At 43.8% G+C, this 24,459-nt stretch overlaps 1 protein-coding gene across 2 annotated transcripts in view; it reads right to left on the bottom strand.

Annotated features, from left to right (window-relative positions):
* Nucleotides 1–24,459, bottom strand: part of FUT9 (fucosyltransferase 9) — a 231,580-nt gene that overhangs the window by 8,671 nt on the left and 198,450 nt on the right. For both annotated transcript variants that reach the window (XM_063443580.1, XM_063443581.1), the window contains one exon: nt 10,765–10,850. The gene's annotated coding sequence lies outside the window, so the exon portion shown is untranslated. The remainder of the gene's footprint in view (nt 1–10,764; nt 10,851–24,459) is intronic.

The raw sequence follows: 24,459 nt of genomic DNA, 5'->3' as shown, positions 1-24,459 counted from the left end.
TGCTGAAGGTTGCCTATGCCTGTGACTAGGGATACCTCCACTGGACACTCATCAAATAGCTACTAGAGTTTCTTTCTGGGCTAATGCTGCACAATAGTGTCCCTGCCCTCAGAATGGAGACACTGAATTTTCCTCATAATGATGCATTGATTCAATGCATCTCTATGAGGAGATGCTTATTGGCCAGGGCTGTGTGTGACTCGTGATGGCTCTGCCCCTGATCTGCCTCGTTGACAATATTAGTCAATCCAATGCTTTACTATGGGAAAGCATCGTGATTGGCTGAGATCACCACTTCTGATGATTTCAGCCAATGAGGCAGGGCAGAGCCAGCAGCAGCAGACTGGAATAAAGGTAAGATTGTACTCTGTTTAGAGGAGTAACAGTGGGTCCAGGGGGGATGGTGCTTTTAACACTATAGGGTCAAGAATACATGTTTGTATAACTTTAATATAAAAGAGGTAAATTATGGTTGAACAGACATTCTAGGTTTTTGTTTCAGGACTTGGGCAATTGACTCCATCCTTAAGAGATTAAGCTACAGGTGTTTTGGTACTTAGAGTATCTCTGTAATGGGTTTTTCAAAGCACCATAATCACTTTGCATTACTGCATGTTATACTGCAGAAGAAACATGCATTGCTGTAATGCATAAGCTAAATGCTATGCAGAAGGTAACATATTTAAGCAAGTTAAGTACAGCCTTGTTTAACCTTAATTATACTGTTTATTTTCATATCCTGGATATGTCAGCTCTTGGGTTTGTCACATGTTGTTAATCTCAGGCAGCAAGATGCTTAGTTATAGATTTGTTGTATTTGAATTATATCTCCTTAGATACAATTTGAAACACCTGTGTTTTCCAATCAATACCCATGAAAACCCCATAATGTATTATCACCCTCCCCATGATCAATGCAAACTTTAATTAGAGGTCTCGTGATGAAAAGGAGTCGTGTGAAGAGCAGGCCCATGATAAATAGTCCTATGATAAACTAAACCTATGATCAAATGTCTTTATGATAGATAGTTTATGGTAAACAGTCCTATGAGAAAATACCATTTTATTTAGCTGTAATGTACATCCTGATTTATATCTATATAATTCATGTAAAATCTGACCTTAATATGAATGCTGTGAAACTAGCTTGTGCCATAAAGAGAGTTCCTTAACCATAATTAGTTACAGGTCATTATATAATCACAATACAATTCCTTATAAACTTAACTGCTGATTTTGCATCATAAAATTGCGACATGCAGCATGGTTACAGATGTTCTACTGCTCGCAAACATTAAAGCCGTTTTCAGTCAAGCAAATATAGTCTTCACTGAGAGGGTGTTATGTTGAAGCAGCACTGTCATGTTTTTATTAAGTTTCTTTTCCTTATGTCAATTGTAGCTTAATGATTATACCCCCATGTCTTTATTTATATTTATTATATTTTCTTCATTGTACCAGATATTAATATCCAGAAGCTTCCTTCCTGTTCTCCCCTATCCAAGATGTCTGCAGTTTGCCATTCTGTGGGATTCCTTTGATTGATGGATTGTGGGTAAGTTACTAAGTTACTAAATGAAATGAAGCTGCCCTATCATGTTTTTTTTCCCTTTCCTTGTGTCCTTTAACCCCCCTGTATCTTAATGATTGAATGGTGTCAGGGTACCTGAAGTCTCTACCTCCGAGAGAGGTAGAGACTTAGACGTCCATCCGTCCGGACGGGCTGTTTCCTCTGTTCCTCGCGGTCCATCCGGTCACGTAAACGCCGGCCGCGAGGGACTCACTTCCTTTTCTAGCATGAAGTCCGGAAACCGACGTCATGACGCCAACCCGGAATTACCTGTCACTCAATCCTCCAGAGACTAATCAGGACTCGTCGGAGGCGTGTCTACCCTTCCGAGCCAGGGTATTTAAACTTGCTTCTCTCATTTGCTCATTGCCCTGTCGTGGTTCTAGTCTGCCTAGTCACACAGTGCTCTTGTATTTCTGTTATCCCTTTGGTTCTGACCCGGCTTGCTTGACTTCCTCTGTTTATCTCTGTTACCCTTGACCCGGCTTGTTCCTCGTTTACCTGTCTTCTCGTTCCCTCGACCTCGGCTTGTCTTTGACTATTCTCTATATTCTCCGTACGTTAGTCCGGCCATTCTAAGGTCCGGTATACGTATCCTGTACCTGTTTGTACTCTGCGTGTTGGATCCCTGTCCCGATCCTGACATTACGACAGGGCCAATGGATCCTGCAAGTACAAACAGTCAGCTTGGTCCTTCTGATCCTAGGTTCGAAGCCATGGAGCACAGAATGGATCAGATGGCGCTAGCACTACAGGCGTTATTGTCTCGTGCTAATAACCCGCCAGAGGAGACGAGTACTACTTCTATTTCTCCTGTGAGCTCAGGCCTAGAGGTAGCCACTGTAGGTGCCTCTTCCCGTATTACACCACCAGTACGTTATGGTGGCTCACCTGAGAAGTGTCGTGGTTTCCTTAACCAGATCAGTATCCACTTTGAATTGCAACCTCGCTCCTATCCTACAGATAGGGCGAAGGTTGGATTTATTATCACCTTACTCATTGAGAAAGCTCTGAGATTGGCCAACCCATTATGGGAGAATGATAACCCTTTGGTATATAATTATAATGCCTTTGTAGCTGCCTTTAGAAGAACTTTTGACCCTCCTGGTAGAAAGGTCAATGCAGCTAGATTACTGTTGCGCCTGAGACAAGAGAACCGAACTCTTGTGGATTATGCACTAGAGTTCAGGTCTTTGGCGGCAGAAGTTAAGTGGAACGAGCAGGCATATATAGATGTATTTTTGAATGGGCTATCAGATGTAATCCTTGACGAGGTTGCTACTAGAGAGCTTCCTGAAAATTTGGAGGATTTAATTTCATTCATTTCTCGTATTGATGAGCATTTAAGAGAGAGACAGAACACTCGAGAGAGGAACCTTAGACCTTCATTTAAATTAGCTCCCGCATTTCAAAGTCCTGATTCCACTACCTCACTATGTCCTGAACCTATGCAGATAGGCAATACTCGCCTCTCAGAGGAGGAGAGGCAGTACAGGAGAAGGGAGGGATTATGCATGTATTGTGGAGTCAGAGGTCACCTACGCCTGAATTGTCCTAATCGTTCGGGAAACGCTCGCACCTAAGTTTCTCTAGAGGACAGGCCTTGGGTGTTTCTATTTTGTCCTCTACGCATAATTATAAAGATCACAGGCTTCTGCTACCAGTTTCTTTAACTTGGGAAAGGGGAGTACTAAGGACCATGGCTTTGATAGATTCCGGTGCTGCTGAGAATTTTATCGATCAAGCCTTTGCTACTAAACACACTATCCCATCCCAGTTAAGGGATACACCCTTGGCCGTTGAGGCCATAGATGGTAGACCTTTACTTGAGCCTGTTATCTCTCGTGAGACCATCCCAGTTAGCTTAACTGTTGGTATCTTACACGAGGAAAACTTATCACTTATGCTTATTTCATCCCCTTCTGTTCCCATAGTCCTGGGTTACCCATGGTTAAAAAGACATAACCCTATTATTGATTGGGAGTTAGGGGAGATACTCTCATGGGGCCAGGGTTGCCAGGAGAATTGTTTACGGAGGGTTTCTCCATTGGGTGTAATTAACACACCAGGTAGTTCTACTCAGTCTACAGAGATACAGATACCGCCTCTGTACCTAGACTTAAAAGCAGTATTCGACAAAAAGAATGCTGATACTCTACCTCCACACAGGACCTTTGATTGTAAAATTAACTTACTACCTGGTACCATGCCTCCGAGGGGCAATGTATACCCCCTATCCACTAAGGAGAATTCAGTTCTAGAGGAGTATATTCGGGAGAATCTAGACAAGGGATTCATTAGGAGATCTTCTTCTCCTGCCGGGGCTGGTTTTTTTTTTGTTAAAAAGAAGGATGGTTCACTAAGACCTTGCATTGATTACCGAGGTTTGAATAAGATAACCATCAGAAATGCCTATCCGATTCCCTTGATTACCGAGCTGTTTGATCGTCTGAAAGGCTCTAAAATTTTCACCAAGTTGGACCTCAGAGGGGCATATAACTTGGTGAGAATCCAGCAAGGACACGAGTGGATGACAGCGTTCAATACCCGTTATGGGCATTATGAATACACGGTCATGCCTTTTGGTCTTTGTAACGCACCTGCAGTATTTCAGGATTTGATTAATGAGGTTCTTAGGGAATTTCAACATGATTGTGTTATTGTATACCTGGATGACATACTGATACACTCTAGAGAGGTTGAGACCCACCACAGACAGGTCAGAAAGGTATTACACAAACTCCTGCAACATGGCTTATACTGTAAGTTGGAGAAATGTAGCTTTGACCAGTCTCAGATAGACTTTCTTGGATACGTGATTTCTGGGGTAGGCTTTAAGATGGATCCTGACAAACTCCAGTCCATTTTAGAGTGGCCTTTGCCTAAGGGACTCAAGGCTATTCAGAGGTTTATTGGTTTCTCCAATTATTATAGGCGCTTCATTAAGGGATACTCTTCTATTATTGCACCGATTACCAATATGACCAGACAGGGGGCTGACACTAAGACTTGGTCTAATGAAGCTCTCGCTGCTTTCAAGACTCTCAAGGATCTTTTTGCTTCTGCTCCAATTCTAGTCCATCCTGATACGACTCTGCCGTTCCTACTCGAGGTCGATGCCTCTGAGACAGGCGTAGGGGCTGTTCTGTCGCAAAGGTTAGGGGTGGATAAACCACTACACCCTTGTGGTTTTTTTTCTAAGAAACTGTCTGGCCCTGAAAGTAGATATGACATTGGCGACAGGGAACTCTTAGCGGTCATTATGGCCTTAAAGGAGTGGAGACATTTATTGGAGGGGACCTTACATCCTGTTACTATTTTAACGGATCACAAGAACTTGTCTTATATTGGGGAAGCTAAGCGACTGTCCGCCAGACAAGCTCGTTGGTCCTTATTCCTGACCCACTTCAATTATGTGCTTACTTATAGACCTGGTTCTAAGAACTCCAAAGCCGATGCTTTGTCTCGCCAATATGAACCTTCTACTATATCTGAACCGGTTCTTTCCTCTATAGTTCCGAAATGCAATATTATCGCCAACACGAATCTCAGGATCCACTCTCCGTTACTTGCCGAGATCATTAAACTGCAACATCTAGCTCCTAAACAGACTCCTGAAGGTCGACGTTTCGTTCCCCCTGTTCTACAACTGGAACTGTTGCAATGTTTCCACAGCAGCAAGGTGGCTGGACATCCTGGTATTCGCAAGACATGTGCTTTGATCTCTAAGGACTTCTGGTGGCCTGATTTACGGAAGGATATTAAAGATTTCATCGGTGCATGTGAGGTTTGTACTAAGACCAAGCCACCTCATACCCTTCCCTGTGGATTTCTGCACCCCTTAGAGGTTCCAGAGAAGCCATGGTCCTGTTTGGCTATGGACTTTCTTGTCGATTTGCCTATCTCTAAAAAACAGACTGTTATCCTCACCGTGGTTGACAGATTCACCAAGATGGCTCACTTCGTTCCTCTGCCTAAACTCCCGTCTTCTCCCGAATTGGCGGAGATATTCGCAAGGGAGATTTTTCGATTACATGGGATACCCTCCCAAATTGTATCTGACAGAGGTTCCCAATTTGTTTCCCGTTTTTGGAGGTCCTTCTGCTCTCAACTGGGTATCAAATTGAATTTCTCTTCTGCCTATCATCCTCAGTCTAACGGAGCTGCTGAACGCACCAACCAAAGGATTGAACAATATTTACGTTGTTTTGTTTCCGAACACCAGGACGATTGGGTTGGTTTGATTCCTTGGGCGGAGTTTGCACACAACAATCTCGTTTGTGATTCTACTCGTTCAAGCCCCTTCTTCATGAATTATGGCTTTCATCCATCTATTCTCCCTTCGGCTTCTTCTTCCCAGGGGGTGCCGTCGGTTGATGTTCATGTTGCCAATTTGAGGAAGTTGTGGGATCGGACTCGACAGATTCTTCTGCACAATTCTATGCTGGTTAAGAAACACGCTGATAAACGTAGAAGGGAGGCTCCGGTGTTTGTTCCAGGTGATAGAGTATGGTTGAGTACAAGAAATATCCGTTTAAAAGTGCCTTCCATGAAGTTCGCTCCTCGTTATATTGGACCTTACAGGGTGTTAACTCGCATTAACCCAGTTGCGTATCGTCTAGCTCTTCCAACTGCCTTACGCATCCCTAACTCATTTCATGTTTCATTGTTGAAACCACTAGTCTGTAACAGATTTTCCTCCACATCATCCTCTCCTCGCTCTGTTCAGGTGGAGGGTCAGCAGGAGTATGAGGTTAACTCTATTATCGATTCTCGAATCTCCCGGGGGAGAGTACAATATCTGGTCGATTGGAAGTGATATGGTCCTGAGGAGAGGAGTTGGGTACCTCAGGAGGATGTTCATGCTCCTCGTCTCCGCAGGGCGTTTCACTCCCGCTTCCCATCTCGTCCCGGTTCCTTCCGCCCGGTGGCCGTATCTGAGAGGGGGGGTACTGTCAGGGTACCTGAAGTCTCTACCTCCGAGAGAGGTAGAGACTTAGACGTCCATCCGTCTGGACGGGCTGTTTCCTCTGTTCCTCGCGGTCCATCCGGTCACGTAAACGCCGGCCGCGAGGGACTCACTTCCTTTTCTAGCATGACGTCCGGAAACCGACGTCATGACGCCAACCCGGAACGACCTGTCACTCAATCCTCCAGAGACTAATCAGGACTCGTCGGAGGCGTGTCTACCCTTCCGAGCCAGGGTATTTAAACTTGCTTCTCCCATTTGCTCATTGCCCTGTCGTGGTTCTAGTCTGCCTAGTCACACAGTGCTCTTGTATTTCTGTTATCCCTTTGGTTCTGACCCGGCTTGCTTGACTTCCTCTGTTTATCTCTGTTACCCTTGACCCGGCTTGTTCCTCGTTTACCTGTCTTCTCGTTCCCTCGACCTCGGCTTGTCTTTGACTATTCTCTATATTCTCCGTACATTAGTCCGGCCATTCTAAGGTCCGGTATACGTATCCTGTACCTGTTTGTACTCTGCGTGTTGGATCCCTATCCCGATCCTGACAATGGTCCCTTTTCAATTCACTTTATATATATTTATTGTATGTTGTTTATTGTGCTGGATCTCAATATCTGGGCACATTTTCTTTTTGATGTCAGCTATTTGTTCTTCTGTGATATTCCGTTTACAGATGGATTGTGGGTAAATTATCAGCTGAAAGAGAACATTGCTTAAGCTCAGCCCATTGTTAAGTTTTTTCAGTTTAACTGCTATATATGAGGTAAAGTAGTTCTTTATGTATTTTATGAAAACTATAAAACTAAAATAAATAGAGATTCAGATATATGAAGCTATATAGAGTCGGCTTAGATAAAGTTTGTTTTTGGTACTATAAGCTCCGCATGTTACCAAAGGTCACGTTCTCCATGAGAAAAATAAGTTCTTTATTCTTCAGACATATAAGTAAAACTCTAAGGTAAATATGAAACAAATAAAAAACAAGAGGACATAGAGGGATGAGTTAAGGATGAAGACATTTCGTGAAATGAGGTCATGAGGATGCATGAGGAGAGGTGTAGTGGTGTTCAGATGTACTGGATGAAGGCAGTAAGAACTGAAACATGGACATCAAGTTTTGTCTCGGGCCACCCTGCTGATTACTTAGGGTACATCAACCAAACCAAGTACACTTACTGGGTTTTTCATATCATTCAAATTCCCACTAGCCTTTTTTGAGATGTAATGCCACAGGGGTTGTGCTCAGGTCGAAGAGTCTTCCCAGGGAAAATTATAGAACGCAAGTCTACTAGCTTGCTCTGTTAGCACATGCAACATGTTCCTAGAATAGATGGCTGTAATGTTGTCAGGATATTTTAGAACCTGAACACACAGACAGAATCACTAAAAAGGAAATCCATATACCGGTCCTTAGAATGGCCTGGTTAACGAACAAACAGAGTTAGTATAATAAGCCGACGTCAAAGGAGTACAGAAGACAAGAATATCGTAACAACAAGCCGAGGTCAAGAGAGTACAGAAGACAGGATAAATGTAAGACAAGAGCCAGAAAATATCACCAACATATCACAAGAGGAAAGCTCTGTAAGGCAACCAAGACCCACAACAGGGCACCAAGGAATGGGAGCATAAATGGTATAATTAGGCATCACTTAATTCTGATTGGTCCAATTCCACTTGGAATTGACCACTATTTGTGGAAGGTACTTGACCTTTCTAATCTGACATCTGACGTTATCTACCGAATTCCGCATATTTGATAGTTTGTTCGGCCGCATATATATACACGCTACACAGAATGCCGGAGGGGATCACGGCACCCAGAGCCGAGCCGTCAGGTATGCAGGCAGGAAACCTGAGAAAGGGGAGATGAGTAGCAGCAACAACAGGTTACAGAACATGAATAGAACTCATTAAATGACAGAAAGGCCTTTATTAGCACAGAAACTTCTTTACTATCACTAAAATCAATGTGATTGGCCATAAATGTTGAAATAATTTAAAATGTGTAATATATAATGTTGTTACACAACCTAATCAATATAGCATTCCATCAGGACAAATGGTATCAGTCTAAGGTAGAATGAACTACACAAACTGGGATTTTACTCTTCATTCCATTTGCTTCTTCATTTGTTATTGTGTACTTTTTTCACTAGTGTCCATTACTTATAAAAGTACAATCCCTTCATTTGTAGGGGTGGCCAGGCTACATACACTTGTCCTTTCACTTGCTACTGCAAATGGTAGTAAAGTATGCAATAGATCAGTATTAAACAGTTTATATAACAAATAAAACCTGATGTTGGCTAAAAAGTGAAATATGTCATGTGATGGCTAAGCTTCAAGACAAATAATTCTTATATTTATTACACTGGTACTGCATAGAAATTATGTTAGTACCAATATGTATGCTAATGCATTTTATAAAAACATTCCTGAGCTCGAGCGGTAGCTCACCTCCTTACTAATACACAGGCAAAGATGTATCTACAATTTGTAAACAGATTGAAAATTCTAGAATCACTGGATTTTCAGGGCATTATTAAGACCCAGACTGTTTTAATATACCATATAACACACTGGCTGTCATAGTGGTCATTGTAACAGTAAACATTTCAATAAGCAGTTAGTCTGTCTAACTGCAGCGATCACTCGAAGGCTAAATAGCAGCTTGAAATAGATTACCATGGCAACCAGGAAGCAAACACAAGCTTTACTGGCCCTTTAAACATTTTATTTAATACAGAAAATATCAGAGTGTAAACATTTTCTGATCGTTTCTGTGGTTGAAAATGCTATAATTGCATACATTTATTCATCTCCAATATCACCTTAGTTGGTCCTGGAGAAAACAACTATAAAGCCCTCAAGCAGCTTGAGTTAATCAACATATTCACTGATGATGCCTAACAAGGCTGAAACGATCGTCTGGGATTGCTGTATCTCTCGTGCAGAGAGAACTTGCTGGCATTTCGGATCTGGACTGCCCGTATGGGTGGGACCAGTCTGATATGTTTCAGAGATGTTCTCTCTGTAATGGCACAAGATGAGCAAAAACCAGCTTGAGACCTGAGCGGGGACCCACCGAAGGGCAGGCTATTTCAGCTGCTGCCCATTCTCAGTATACTCTTGCGACCCATTTTTTTGCAATCAACATATTCATCTCCAGGGCTGGGCAATAAATATTCCTACTGGATCATTCAATGTTACATTTCTTTTGAAAATACAAATCAAACTAGTAATTATAATGGACGCACTTTAACCCCTTAAGGACCAAACTTCTGGAATAAAAGGGAATCATGACATGTCACACATGCCGTGTGACCTTAAGGGGTTAAACTAATATAACACATAATAATGTATAAATACATAGTAAAGTGGCCAAACACAACTATACAATAAAACAATAAAAAATATATGTAAAATTGAGTTATCGATAACAACTAAAATACGATTCCTGTTTATTTTTTGGGGTTTTTTTTTTTCAGTTGTTGATCTGCAGACCATGGCGGGCACATGGTCTGCATATATTTGATGTACTGGGAAGATATACAGGAAACAGCAAAACCTAGGATTATCCTCTTTTCACACTTCCCGAGTGCCTGCAGTACAATGCTTATTAATAACATAAAGTGCATTTTATATTTTTGTTTGTAAATCAATATTACAAGCAGTTTTTAATGATATTGGATACTACTATATTTTATGAAAACTCTATCATTTTCACATTCAAGATAAAAAAAGCTACAGCTAAATCAAGTAAATCATCTATATTTCATTACAAATGTTCTTTCAAACAGTTTATGGAGATGTAGCTAACCCTTCAGCCAGTCTGAATTTCAGTACATTGTAGTTCAGTACATAAGACCTGTTTTCTCTTCATTTGGTGGAGGATCATCCGTTGATCCTTTTTTTCTGAATATTACATGTTTTGGTGTAGTTTCCATTGCACACACACACCATAAGTCCTTTTTGGTCTTTTTCTAGTTTCTTAAATATTTAATGGTTGCTTTACGATAATTCTGGTCCCTAGTACACTTGCCTCTAACGTATTAGCTGCTACACATGTGCAAGTAATTTGTGTGCTTATTGTGTGAGATTGTGTAGACTGATCACTTGAAAATTTCTGACATGCTAGTACACAGTGCTGGTGTTTTGGTTTTAAGATATAAAATATAGTAAATATTGCATGTGACTATACCAATGGTTAATGAAAAGCACTTACCAGTCTGATCACAGCAAGCAGTGCATTATTCTCCAGGAACAGAACTTCTAGAGAGTCACCGATCAACTCAGCATAGGCAAATGTCCCTGAAACACAAAGTCATCAAAGATTATTATAACTATTCAATTTGTCAAATTATATCAACAACTTAATGCAATCTGCTGTGCAACAAATTTCCAATCACTTTTATTTCTTCCAAAAATGAAAGCGGCTACATGCATTTTTCTGTTCTTTCCATTAGACAATGTTTTCTGAATAAAATATATTTAATAATATATTCATTAGTTGTTATTTTTATCACTATCCAAAATTCTTTATTCATGCCCCCTTCTGCTCATCCACCATTCCTTAATTCTTTAGTTCTCACATCATTCACGCTGATCTATTTTCTGTCCTCTTTTAGCATACTCAACAGGTTTCATACAAAGCTCAGGGCTCTCATCTAACATCTCGCAGTGCTTACATTTAAAGTAAAACTTCACGACTAGTTAACCCTATGCTACCGTCAAGTTGCATTTCTTTAAAGACACCTTGCACAAACGCACATGTGTAATATTATCCTGCTTTCACATGGGTAAATATCAATGTTCAGAAATGAAAATAAGGCTTTATTACAGATTTAACAGAGTTAGTAAGGTAACATTTTTTTGAAGAGGTGGGGAATTTCTGTTAATAACACTAAGCTACGTTTTTTATAAACTTCTTCTAATATATATATATATTTATTAGCATTAGAATAACAAATGTGATTTTGCTATTCAATTAAACATAATTTTGTGCACCCTACCATTTCTTATTATGATACCAACACAGGTTTTTGCACCTAGGCAAGGTAGTAGAGTGCCAAGCTACTTTTGTGCATGTCTTTTTATATATATTGAAAGGCTTGCACTCACGGTCTTGGTTTTCTTTAAAAGATTCCTTTATTTAATCTCTTTAAAATCCGATCAACGTTAGAAAACCAAGACCGTGAGTGCAAGCCTTTCAATATTTATATGATAAGTGTGGCATTGGCTAAAGTGCACCCGGCATTTTGAAAATTAAAAGAGTGTGTGCAAGGACAAAGAGAGACATTAATATATATATATATAATATAAATATTTGTCAGTATAAGTTATTCTACTTAAATATGCTGTTTAGAAAATAAACATCCAAAATTCCATACTTACATGGGAGAGATTAACTAAGTAAAAAAAAAAAAAGAAGGCTGGAGAGATACTATACAATCAAATCAATAACTCTAATATGTTATTGGTATGATTATATTAATCTGTAGCGCTATATTGAAGATCTATTGAACAACCTTAATAAAAATAATACTATTTTATCCCACTACTGTGTATTTCAGAACCATGGACAGTGAATGCACATATTGCATACTCCAGGACTTAACATTTCCATTTCCCTCTTCCAAATTATATATTTTATTTCAGAACAATGGACAGTAAATGTAGGCATTAGTACATACTACAGGGTTCAACATTTACAGTTGCCCCCTTGCAAAAGTAAAGTAGAAATTGAGCTCATGTGAGTTGTATCTGTGACTAAATGTGGTTGTGGGTGTAAAGAAAGCGGCAGAGTCTCCAGGAGAAGAGGAATAAGGGTAGCTTCTATTGTATTAGTGACATAATTTTGTGTTGTGAGTTGCACGGAACTCCACTGAACTCCATTAAGCTCTGTTTGCCAATTAGGCCTCCCCTCACACATATGGCACAAATACGAAACAGAGATGGTCTTGTAATATATTTCAGAGATAAAGCTTGGGGAAGAGGATGGGAGGAGGAGAATGCGTTGCTAGCTATAAGAGGGGGAAGTAGGGAAGAATGGGGTACTAGGTACAAGGGAGAGAATGGGCTTAAAGCTATAGAGTTGGGAAAGAAGGTGAACGAGCTACTAGCTATGGACATGAGAGGAGGAAGTAGCTACAGCTTTGGGTGGTATGAGACCTTGGCTACTGCTCATAGGGTGGAGGAATGAACTCCTGGCTATGGGGAGGTGGACTATTATCTAAGGAGAAAATTTACTATTAACTAATGTGGGAGTATGAGCTATTAACTGTGGAATCATGGACTGCAGGCTATGGCGAAGGGGGGCTGGGCTTCTGGCTGTGGTGGGAAAGGGAGAATGGGTTAAAGAAACTGAAAAGTGAATACTCCCCTGCATGCACACATACATTCCTGCATTTACATACACTGACCCTCTGCATACATACACCCCAGCATTTACACACATACTACACACTAGCACTTCAATAACATACATCGAGCCCCCACACACATATACCCCTGCAATCACACAAACACAAATTGATGTCTTTGAGGTGGGGAGTAACATTTCACACCAGGCTGCTTGAAGATGTGAATTTTGAGGCTGACATATTATAGGCCTTTTATCGATCCAAAGGTTTAAATTGCTCATACAGATTTCAAGAGACAATATATGTCATTATGCTTTATGATTATACTCAACTCTTTAACAGAGTACGACTTTCATTTAAACATTCTTTGATAGGGGGCGGGGCCGGACCATTGAGCTGAAAGGAAGCCGTATCATGCAGCTCCAGTCCTGAGCCCAAATAAACATGAATTTACGGCTTAGTGGGGGAATAATCAGGCATTACATGAAGACCAACACAAAATAAAGCTTACAGCAGCAGTGGCTTAGTATCTAACATCTCAAAATACGTAGTAAAAACAAAGAAAAAGTTATTTGCGCTCTGGCCCAAATCCCTATGTACATTTAAACAAAATGGAGGCTCTTTAGTTTCTTTCCTATGGCCATTTGAATATAAGCTCACCTGCCATGTCAAGGCAAGCCTCAAAAGGTGAGTCCTACGGGGCGTACTACAAAGCCTTCAAAGAAGACTTAGTACCCCACTTAGCCAACATGTACACACGGTGGACAGAAGGAGACGCCCCTAACCAAGACTTAGCGACGGCGAATATTATACTGATCCCCAAACCAGGCAGAGATAACACACAGGTAGCCAACTACCACCCAATTTCACTCATCAACTTCGACATCAAGGTCTATGCTAAAATACTTGCAAACAGACTAAATCCCATACTAACCAAATGTATACACGCGGATCAAGTAGGCTTTGTACCCACTACGCAACTGCACGAAAACACGAGAAGAGCTACTGACCTCATCTGGTGGGCAGGGGAAAATCGGACACCTTCTCTGATCCTTTCCTTGGAAGCGGAGAAGGCGTTCGATTGGATAGGAGTCCAATGGCATTACATGTTTGCGCTTTTACGCACACTACGGATGCCTGAATTCTTTATAACAGCTGTGAAAGCCCTGTACACCAACCCAAGGGTGCAGACGGTGATACCAAACGCAACACCAAGACTTTTTAAGCTCACAAATGGCACACGTCAGGGATGCCCCCTCTCACCGCTCCTATTCATACTGGCCCTAGAACCCTTGCTACATCTCATAAGAACCCACCAGCAGATAACGGGCATCAAAATAGCCACGGAAGACTTCAAGGTATCCGCGTACGCAGACGACATACTCCTCACCATCACTAACCCAGCACGCTCGATCACACACCTTCTCACACTCCTGGACAAATTCAGCCAAGTCTCGGGATATAAGATTAATCTGGACAAGTCAGTTGGCATGCCGATAGGGTTGACAGAGACGGACATCGAACGACTCAAACAAGCGACGAACCTAAACATATGCCCCCGACCCATTAAGTATCTAGGGGTCAAATTAACCGCCAACCCCAATGAACTATATAGAGAGAACCATCAAACAATCATTAACACCCTCTTAAGGGACCTAGATAAATGGCATGAAAAACCCATCTCGTGGATTGGAAGATTACATAGCATCAAAATGAACCTCCTCCCCTGTCTGCTATTTATCTTCCAAGCACTACCGATAAACCGGTGACTAAGGGGGACTTAAAACCGCTACAAACGGCAATAGACGATTTCATTTGGGCGCATTTTGGGACGATTTCATTTGCGCGCAAGAGACACAGAATAGCAAGACAGACACTATACACTCCCAAAAGCAAGGGCGGACTGGGCCTGCCCAACCTCTACCTCTAATATCTCTCAGCCCAACTAGCACAAATCATAGAATGGCACTCACCGCCAGATACACACAGATGGGTAGACCTAGAAACCATGCTCATGAATACAGACCTCCCACAATACTGGATATGGGTACCCCGAACCGATAGACATGACCTAAGCACAGCCTGCCCGGCCATCTTGAACTCCATCAGGATATGGGACGCCACGACACATAAATATGCTCTATCCCACCCGACGTCTCCCCTTACCCCATACCTCAGAAACAAAGCTTTCCCACCCGGTCTCACGGCTAAAGACTTCCGAAACATTGAGAACACGGGCATACAGAGGTATCATCAGCTTTACCACACGGGCACACTCCGATCCTTTGACAACCTAAAAACGTTAGCCCCTTTAAACACGAAAGACTATTTTAGGTATATCCAACTTAGGGATTTCACCAGAAAACCACACATTCGCATAGCAGCTATGGCCAGACCGACTTTTTTTAAAACACTGTGCGCCAGGGAAGCACCACGCGCCGGCCTCATAACGCTCTTATATACACAACTCAGTGCACCATCAACCGAAGCACAGACACCCGCGTACGTGGCACAGTGGAAATCAGAACTACAAAACCCATTAGAAAGCGGGGATTGGCAGGACATATGGGAGGCGGCGGCAAAGACCTCCATCTGCGTTCTACACCAGGAGCAATGCTATAAAACACTCATGAGGTGGTACACCACACCAGTCAAACAATATAGAATGGGAAAAACAACAACGGACACTTGCTGGAGGGGGTGCAGGGACAAGGGAACCTATCTCCACATGTGGTGGACGTGCCCTAAAGCAAAAAGCTTCTGGGAAAACATTGCCAAGCTCTTGGCAGCTGTACTACACAAACCTATTACACCTGAGCCAGGGACATTCCTCAAAGCAAGACCACTGGACGACCTCACACACAAAGAACAAAAATTACTCAACAAAATTAACCTGGCGGCCAGGAGGGCCATGGCACAGACATGGCTGCACACAGATATGCCCCACATGGATAGAGTGACACAGAACATAAAGAAGCCCATCTTATGGACAAGCTCACGGCGCAACTCAGAGATACCTACCCGCTATTCATAATCCAAATCTGGGAGCCATGGGAAGACTACACGAACCGCTGACACTCACAAACACCACACTAAGGCTCGAGCTATATCTGACAGAAAACAAACAGTCAAGCACTCTAGCTAAGAGCGACAAACCTCCACGGGACGGCTGCAATCCCTCCCTGGCCCCCCATCCCCCCCCCCACTCCCCCCACTAGACCTACTATTACCTCTCGTTTCAACCCTTTTCTTCTCTCCTCTTCAAAATGTTGACCGATCATGCATGTAATAAACGACTCATATAGGGAGCAGAGGACACACAGAGGTAATCCCCGAAAACAGTGTAAGTAAATGCTCAACTGCTAAATGCACAAGGAATACAGCAGAGACATAGAGACAACATAAAATACTATTGTATGAACACTGTACAACGCCACGTGAGCTACACAACATCCTCTATACACTGCATCCCTTTTAGTATAAAATGCACAGCATGACCTGATCACTAAAGACATGGAAAATGTGGAGCAAGGCATGTACCATATAGCTACTATATGGACACCCACTCCACTGAGGAGCATGACCACCTCTTGAAACTTGTGTCATCCGTAATGTATCAGGCACTTCTTATGTTTAGTTTTCTCTTTCTTTATGTTTTTATGAACTACAAAACTGTGACATAGTCTAGAATGTGCTTGCTGTATAAGTCAAGCAAATCGTTACTATGCCAATTTTGGCTTCTGCATAAGCCTTACATACATAAGACAAATATGCTATGAACTATGTCACGGCCTAAATAAAGAATTAAAAAAAAAAAAAAAAAAAAAAGGTGAGTCCTACACTAGTCATTAGATTTGCTGATATCAGCCGAGAATCTCCAATAAACAATAGGGGTATTTACAGGAAGGGGTATTTACAGGAAGGGGTATTTACAGGAAGACTCTGAAGCTGAAGACCCCACAAATATGAAGACTCTGAAGCTTCGGGTATTCTTGATGACATGAGCCTGCAGCCTACTGCTGAAGTTGAAGACAATCTGCTCATGATCCGTGAACCATCACAACATGAAGGTGCCTGCCATTCTCAATTTGCAATGACGACCAGAGAGATCATGCTACTTCCAGGACCGGGGGTAGGAGGGTTATCCCAGTCATTTGTTTTCCAGTTTCAAGTTGCAAGCTTCAACTTACAAGTTAATAGTTCTCAGCCTTCATTTGCTGGACTTTGGTTACATCTTTGACCCAATGTACCTGGCCACTGTGGAGGCTTCCTTCTAGCCTTTCCAGGGAACAGATGAGAAGAAGCTCAGCATACTTACCCAGGCGGATACCCACGCATCACTCAGGTGCCTAGGAGGGACTGCCGACAAGCTACAGCAACTTGTGAACTAGGTGTCACGTCCTGCTCTGTTCTGTGGAGATGTCTGGCCTTGGCTTCTGGTATCCAGTACTCTTTTTGCTACTCTTGCTTAGTTTTCCTTGTTTTTTTGGTTTTCTAGTCTGTGTCTGGTTTTCTTTATGCTGGGATTTCTGGGTTCATTCCTATAGTTCGCCCCTGGATTTCCCAGTCTCCAGGTTTCATTTAAATGTTTGTTTTATGTTGCAACACCCGTTTGTTTTCCATCATTCACTCTGTTTCAGTGTTCCTGCAGGCAGCTCCTCAAGGCTTCTGCCCTTTCTTGCAGGTGAGTGCTATATATGTCTTTTGGTTGTTTTAGTATACATTAGGCAGTGTAGGACCTGCCAGATATGGGGTACATTGGCGTTGTTGGCAGGCTTATGCAATGTATGATCATATAGTGTGACTAAATCCCCATGCTTTCCATATGTAGTACTTAGTTATTCCTCCTCTTGTTTTGCCTATGTTATCTTGTCTTGTTTTAGTTTGTATACCCAGCCCATGTACAGTCCTGTCCAGTCATGCCCATGTTATGTTCATGTTTTCCTCATGTCTTGTGTATATGTTCTGGGTTTAGCTTACTATCCTTCTCTGGTTCTGGGTTCTACTAGTTCTGTCTTGTTTTCATGTTTGGTGCCTATCTCTAGTATTGCCTTGTTTCTAGTACTGGATACAATCTTGCTGCAGAGCCTCCCTATTCAGCTCCTGGGAGGTCTGCTAATTTCCATGCTCCTAGTTCCTGGTATCCGCTTAAGCTGATTCAGGGTCTTGGTATGTGGCTGCACAAACGCTGGTGCTCAACACCAGGGGGCGTGTGGTTACCCTGCACCAGACCCTGCTAATCCACCTCCATGCTGTGACTCCTACACTGAACATCAGGCATACTGGGTCCCGGTCCTGCACCGCCGCCCGGACAGTGTCTGGGTCCCGGGCACCGGACCGCCACCCTGACACTAGGCTGCCTCAGGTCGGAGAGCCGTGGCCTCCAACTCTAGGTGATCCAGGGGCCTGGAGGGCCATGCTCCCCATTACTGTGAGCCCGGCCAGGCTGGACTATGGGGTGTGCGGTGGACCGTTGGAGAGAAGGGGCATACGGAGTTGCCCTGTCTGACTTACCGGGACTCTGACGGGACAGTGGAGGTGCAGAGGCCGACCAGTCAGTGGACTCTACAGGAGGGGGTCTCATGGACTGGGGGGGTCCCTCGAGTGCCTGCTGTGCCGAGGAGCTCTTGGTGGGGGACTTTGCCTCGTATGAGGTGACAGTGGAGATGTCGGCAACCCCCGGGGCCAGCTGGTGGTGCATCAGGTATGGCCCTGTGGAGGCTTTACACCACTCCTTTATCTTACCTGGGAACAGGGGTATAGGTGGAGATGAGAGATACATACCTATGGAGGGGTTTATGGCAGTCAGTTATCCCGTAAAACATCTTCTCTTGTTTAATTATCACCTAAACACTTACCTCTTATTTAATTAATTTATTTCCCCATTTTTATTTATGTATTTTTTTTTTTATAAAGCTGGCCATACATGCTTGGACAAAGAACCCTGGAGTCCATGAGAGGACTCGGCTAGAGATCTTCATATTGGGCCCTATCCCACAAGCCTCTTCTCATTGTCTGGGGTACCCAGCCCCCCTCCTCTCTTTTTACCTTTTTTTTTTTTTTTCTCGATCGTTTATGGGATATCTACATGCTACAGTCCTGACACACAGTCTAAGCTGTGGTCCCACAACATCAGCAGTGGCATAGGGTAGAATATATAGCCTATCTAACGTAACCACTTCTGTCACACAATAAATCCCTTTATACCACAAATATGACATCAGCTACTTGTTGATTCTCATGATCCCTACATAATTTTTTAAATATCATTTTAGCCTATATAGGCTTTGTTTTCACCATCAGTTGTAGGTTTACATAATGAGTACTCCAACATTCTAGCTACTAATGCATACAACCTTTTTCTCACCTGCTTAGGATCAGTTTATGCACAGTGTTTTTTGTCTATACACTGGATAACCCAGCGCAATGTTTTATGTTCCCAATATTTTACATTTTTAGTTTTATCACGCTCTAAGAAACTGGAGGCACTGATAGCTTGGGAATTGCAACTGTACCCAGGTATCTGCTACCAATTTTACCATCAGCCACTTGTCCACACGTGTAAACCAACATGCGAGATACTCAGGCACACTACCCTTTTTCTCGCCTATCTAGGCTAACTTTCCACAACTGCCCGTCTGGTTAGACACTGGGTAATCTAGTACAATGATTTTGTTCTTAGTGTTTTGCTTTTTTGGTTTGATTACACATAACAAAAATGAGGCACTGTTATCTTTAGTTCTGTAACTGCACCCGTGTATTTGCTACCAACCTCAATGCATTGCCTTACTGCAGTATTATTGTATGCTATGATATAAAAAATAAATAAACATTGTTTGATGCTCCTTTGATAACAAAAAATTGTATGTGAAGCAGATTAATGGATTCCATACTTACTAGAAAGTTCCAGTTGCATTAATGACAATATTTTCTCCTTCTTAACACCACCCTCCCCAGCTGCCAATCAGACAACCTGTCCTGTTACTTCCTGGTGTGGTTAGCTCAGTGGAAATAAACTCAAGAGGCAGCCAATTGGTCAGAGCACCTGCCTTGCAAATACTTTTCATTGAGCTGCATTGTAAAGTCTGTAATTGTATAGTCACAGAAAGTGGAGTGCCCCTTTAATTTTATCACATGACAGGAGGCTTCCTATTTTGCATAAACTTTCTTTACTTTATGCCTCCAGCAGCACAAGTCAATCAATCAAAAGAATTTTTTTTAACCAATCAGAGTCCAGCACATCCTGCATATAAGTCTCTGACAGGCGTCTCATTGCCTCTTTCTTTGCTGCTCAAGCCAAGGCACAGGTCAGAGTAATTTTTTCTAATCTTATTTTATTAACTAACAATTAACTATATTGCAAAATTCAGTGATTGCCTAAATGTCAGTGTTATTGTGTTTTCTGACACTAGTTTTGCTGTCCTGCCCTGCTCTCCCTGTCTGCTCACACCCCTCCACTTGTTTTACTGTTGGTGACTTTTCCTGTCAGCCCCTTCTTCCTCCGCCATTGCGGCAATTTACCGCGATCGCGATAATGATCGCGGCTACATGATCGCGGAACGCATCACAGTTTAGGCGCGAACGGCGGCCATCTTGGATCTCGCGGACCGTGAGATCCAAGTCGGCCATCTTACTTTCTGGCAGACCGTGATTCAAACTGTCTCTTCCCTTCCCCCATTACCACTACCCTCAGCCGGCCAAATTCAGTGGATATCTCTACACAATAAACTCCTCAAGAACTAACAATTGCAAGAATGGATGTCTTACCAATTTATAGTCACTGCAAACCTGTTATACAAAGGGACTGCCAGTAGAGGCAGCACAGGGTGATATATACAACATTCATTATTAACATTAAGGATTACACTCCTTGTCTATTGACACAGTACCATCACTCCAGAGTGTACTCTTCCAGAGGTGACCCCTCTGAATGGGGTGACCCCCCACAAGCACATTGGTTACTGCTATTGAAGGGGTGACCCCCCTACGCTGGGTGACCCCCAGACGTGTGCTATACTCGCACCAGTGCCGTAAATAATTCGGGGTGACCCCCCTAGAATATATTGCACGTACAAATTACAGGCACCCTCCACACTACGACTGGGGTGACCCATAAATTCCTCCTACTCAACGGAGGCGGAGCCTTCTGCAATAGGTCTCCACTGGGCTATGATAATTGGGTGAACCCCATATCATTATAAGGCGACACAGCCTAAACGGACTCAGTCCCTATTTATGACCGCTCATCCCGGTCTCACGGAGGGTGACCCCCTCAGTAGCCCATTGATAAAGACATCGGTGCTATACATAGAAGGACCTAACAATCAACCGATTGGGTCTATTGAATACACTGGGTGAACCCCAGTCATAAGTGGAAAGCCACAGTATTGCTATTACTGTTATTACTACTCACGTACTTCGGTACCTGAATCTATCCTGTCTTCCACAGACAGAGAGACCTATGGCCATAAAAATGAGCGAGTCTTCACAACCAGCCCCACCCGACTTCCAGTCAATGATTAACTCAGCAGTGGCAGCCTCGATGGAGAAGGCTATAGCCAAGTTATTGGTCCAGAACCCAAATGGGGACCCTGATACTAAAGACCCAGATAGGTCTACAGGGGAGATTGCCACTTCTAAGCGGCACTGGAAGGGCAGTCAATGATTAACTCAGTCCCCGGAAAGCGAAGGGCAAAGCCCCACTGAAGAGGAGCCACCAGATGGAATGCCAGGGCCCTTCAACCCCTCCAATGACGTCCTCCGATGATGAGGAACATAATCCTCCACCCTCACTGGAGGTTATGGACGAGTGGAGAGCAGAGGACTCTCCTTCTGAGGAAGACGACTGGCAGGACATGCCCCGGGACGACCCAGGGTCTGACCTGGTCGAGGACCGAGACACCCATCGCGGGTAAAGGAAGTCTCGCATGCAGGCAGACAGACCAGAGGAGGGCTCTTTCCTAGACCCCCAAGGCAAGCCTATGTTCGACCCCCGTACAATCCGCCACCCAAGGTTGTCAGAGTGGGGTCTGCCAGACCACCTGGTCCAGTTCATCCACTTCTGGCTGAGACAGCCAATGGAAAAGGAGTTGCGTGCAAGGCTACAGGCCGAATGCCCGAGACCCATACTACCAGACAAAATTGCACACACCCCAGAATTCGATACCACCCAGGTCATATTCATGTCCCGAGCAGGCGGTGATCCACGTAAGCATTGAAAAGGGCCCCAAGGCCTCCCAAGACAAGCTACTGGACATGCTGGGCCCATTAGCCAGAATCTTATAACTCGCGGATGGGGCCCTAACGAGAAGCAATATCCTAGACGCCCACGACATCCGGGAATGGGCGCAACGCGCTATTTGCATGTTGGGCAACACAAACGCCACCATATGTGCGGAGAGACACAAGGCTGCGTTGCTGAAGATGGACTCCAAACTCCTAGAGCTCGGCAAAAAGGAATTGGGACCACTGGCGAATGGCCAACTCTTTGGGGATTCTTTCATCGGTGAATTAAAGAAACACGTGAATCTGTTCACTACGTTAAGTAAAGCACAAACTTTAATTAGGCAAGTTTTCCGCAACCCCATACCACATAGAGGGGTTTTCGGCAGGGCTGGTTGCCAACGGGGCCGAGCCACCAGCCGCTTCTGGCCTGCAGGCCCCAGGAACCAAGCGACTCAAGCTTTCTTCCCATCATCAAGACCACCGTTCTCTAGGGGATCCTTCCGTCCCAGAGGAGCTCGTACCCGCGGCCGCGGGCGCATCAATGCAGGTGAGCACTCCACAGCTAATGTATTTCCAGTCACATGTAACTGCTGGTGGACTGTCTCTCTTTTTACAGAATTGGGAAAAGATATCCTCAGACGCCTGGATCCTCCAAACGATTATAGGTTACGAGATCGATTTTACGGACACACCAGTCCAAACACGTCGCCCAACACCGATACGGGCGTCGGCGGGGCATGCGAAACTCATAGACGATGAAATCCAAAACCTATTCCTCAAGGGAGCAGTCGAACTCGCCCCAGACGATACAGGTTTTATCAGCAACATATTCGTAGTCCAAAAGAAGACGGGAGACTACCGACCCGTCATCAACTTGCAACAACTAAACACATTCGTAACCTACAGACATTTCAAAATGGAAGGCATACACCTTCTCAGAGACTTGCTCCTGGAGCACGACTGGTTCACTCGACTCGACTTAAAGGATGCCCGATAGCCCATACCAGCCGACCTTTTCTTCGCTTCCGATGGAGGGAACGCACATGCCAATTGACATGCCTTCCGTTCGGCCTCAGTTCAGCCCCTTGGTGCTTCACAAAACTACTGAAGCCGGCCATGGCGCACCTAAGGATAATGGGTATCCGCTGCCTGATATACCCGGATGACTTACTGATATTCTGCGAAAATGCATCCAGACTTCGATCTCAGACGAGATTTATAGTGCACTTTCTGGAATCATTAGGCATCATTGTAAACAGAGAAAAGTCATCGCTCTCTCCATCGAGAACCGTCCAGTTTCTCGGATTCGAGATAGACTCGGTAACATGCACACTACGCCTTCCCAAATTGAAAATTGCGAACATTCGGAAGGGGATACGGCGGTTTCTGCGGAAGAACACGGCCCCTCTACGACTCCTGGCCAGGATAGTCGGGCTGCTGTCGTCCTCTATACAAGCAATCTTCCCGGGACCCCTCCTCTACCGGGCCATGCAAAGACTGAAAGCTCACCACCTAAGACGAGGACACTCATACGATTACAGGATCAGGATAACTGCAGAAGTTCGGACCAAACTTCATTGGTGACTCCTCCACATGGAAGCCTGGAACGGCAGAGCCATATTCGGTTCGAACCCGAACTTCATTCTGGAATCGGATGCCAGCCTGTGGGGCTGGGGAGCCCACTGCGCACATGCATCCACAGGGGGACCTTGGTCAGAAGAAGAGAAGCTGTTACACATCAATTGCCGAGAGCTGATAACAGGTTCCTTCGCTATCCGCAGTCTGGCCAAAAACATGTCCAATTGCTGTATACTTCTACGCATGGACAATATATCTGCAGTCCAGTACGTAAATCACCTGGGGGGAGCCAGGTCACGAGCTTTGACAGAAACTACGAAGGACATATACCATTTTTGTCTTCCCCGCAACATAACTATCAGAGCGGAATACCTACCGGGTCTCAACAACCTCACAGCGGATTGGTTCTCCCGTCATTGGCGGGACAACAGCGATTGGCACCTGGACACAATAATCTTCAATATGGTGAGAGCATTCAGAGGACCACTACACATAGACCTTTTTGCCTCACGCACAAATACACGACTACCAAGGTACTACAGCTGGCTACCGGACCCGCAGAGCGAAGCAGTAGATGCATTTCTGCAACAATGGCTCCCGGTCGGAGCATATGCATTCCCACCGTTTTCGATGCTGGCAAGGGTGCTTCACAAACTACGCACGTCCAAGACATCGTTGATACTAGTAACACCATTATGGAGAAGTCAGGCATGGTTCCCAGAATTACTGGCATTGTCGGAGGATCATCCACTAGT

The sequence above is a fragment of the Pelobates fuscus genome, chromosome 2 (assembly GCF_036172605.1).
Source record: "Pelobates fuscus isolate aPelFus1 chromosome 2, aPelFus1.pri, whole genome shotgun sequence".
NCBI classification, from domain to species: Eukaryota; Metazoa; Chordata; class Amphibia; order Anura; family Pelobatidae; genus Pelobates; species Pelobates fuscus.
The sequence above is the reverse complement of the archived record's forward strand: the minus strand, read 5'-3'. Positions and strand labels throughout refer to the sequence as shown.